Genomic DNA, 1,199 nt, shown 5'->3' on the forward strand with positions numbered 1-1,199 from the left:
GTGAGAGATATGCTCGTCCAGGTCACTGAGTCGTAGTCATAGAAAAGATCGGAGAATTTCAGGATTAAACTCAATTGAAACACCTTCTACGGTGGAGATATATCGATTTTCATTGATGCCAACAGGACGAAGATTGACATAAAATTCCTTGCAAAGATCAAGGTTGATGTCACTTGTGCATGTAACTAAGGACTCTAGTTGATAGAAAGTGATGATATCATACAACTGAGGTGTTTTTGTTTGAAAATATAATTTGTTGAGGTAATGACAGTCCATGAGGTGGAAATCAATCGTCTCAAACAAATGTTGAGCGACCTGAGAGTAAATTGCGGTTCTTGTGTTTCACAAAAGTAAGAAGGATCAGAGTATTGGGAAGAGCCCTCACCCTATCGGAGATTTCTTTTCTTAGGTAGGCAACTAGCGATATGTTTTTGCCTAACCCTAAAAGAAAATGCAATGCATGGTTTTATGATGCAAAAATATGCAACAAAACAAAGGTTAGTTCAGAATAATGACAAAAGATTAAAGAAATTAAGAGAAAATATGATTGTAAGGTTACCTTCGTTTCATGATAGAGATCTAGCTCAAAACACCACTTCAAACCCTAGAAGATGATGAAATAGAGGTGGAAGAGTGTAGAGAAGGGCTTAGATAAGCACTAGGATGCAGGAGATGGCCGGAGTACACAAGAATACGGAAGAGGCGACGAAAACCTAGGGTTTGCAGTCGACTACACGTCGAATTTTTTTTATACACAGACTGCCATCAGTCGACTGATGATGGATCAGTCGACTGGCAGTAGTCGATTGAGGCCTCAGCAAGTCGACTGACCAATTGAATCAGAAACTCATAGATTTATTGGTCGAGTGAATTCCAGAGCAATCGACTGGGGCCAGTCCTAGGATCGTTTTACTAATCCGAAGTCCTAGGATCATTTTACTAATCCGAAGTCCTAGGATCATTTTACTAATCCTGTCATTAGTTGATTTTCTCTTGGATTGAGGTCTAGATACTTGATTTCTGTCTCTCTTCTGCCATCACCAATCTCAAATACATGATTTCCCAACTCTTTCTGCGATAGTTTAGTGATTGATTCCACGGTCTCTGTGGTTTGATATCTTTTTATTACTTGACGACGATCGTATACTTTCGTGCTTTATATCACCTTCCACACCCCAACTATAAAAGTTAATACAGTA

The sequence above is a fragment of the Curcuma longa genome, chromosome 15, assembly GCF_044706935.1.
Source record: "Curcuma longa cultivar G26 ecotype Majalengka, Jawa Barat chromosome 15, ITB_CL_G26_1.1, whole genome shotgun sequence".
NCBI lineage: Eukaryota > Viridiplantae > Streptophyta > Magnoliopsida > Zingiberales > Zingiberaceae > Curcuma > Curcuma longa.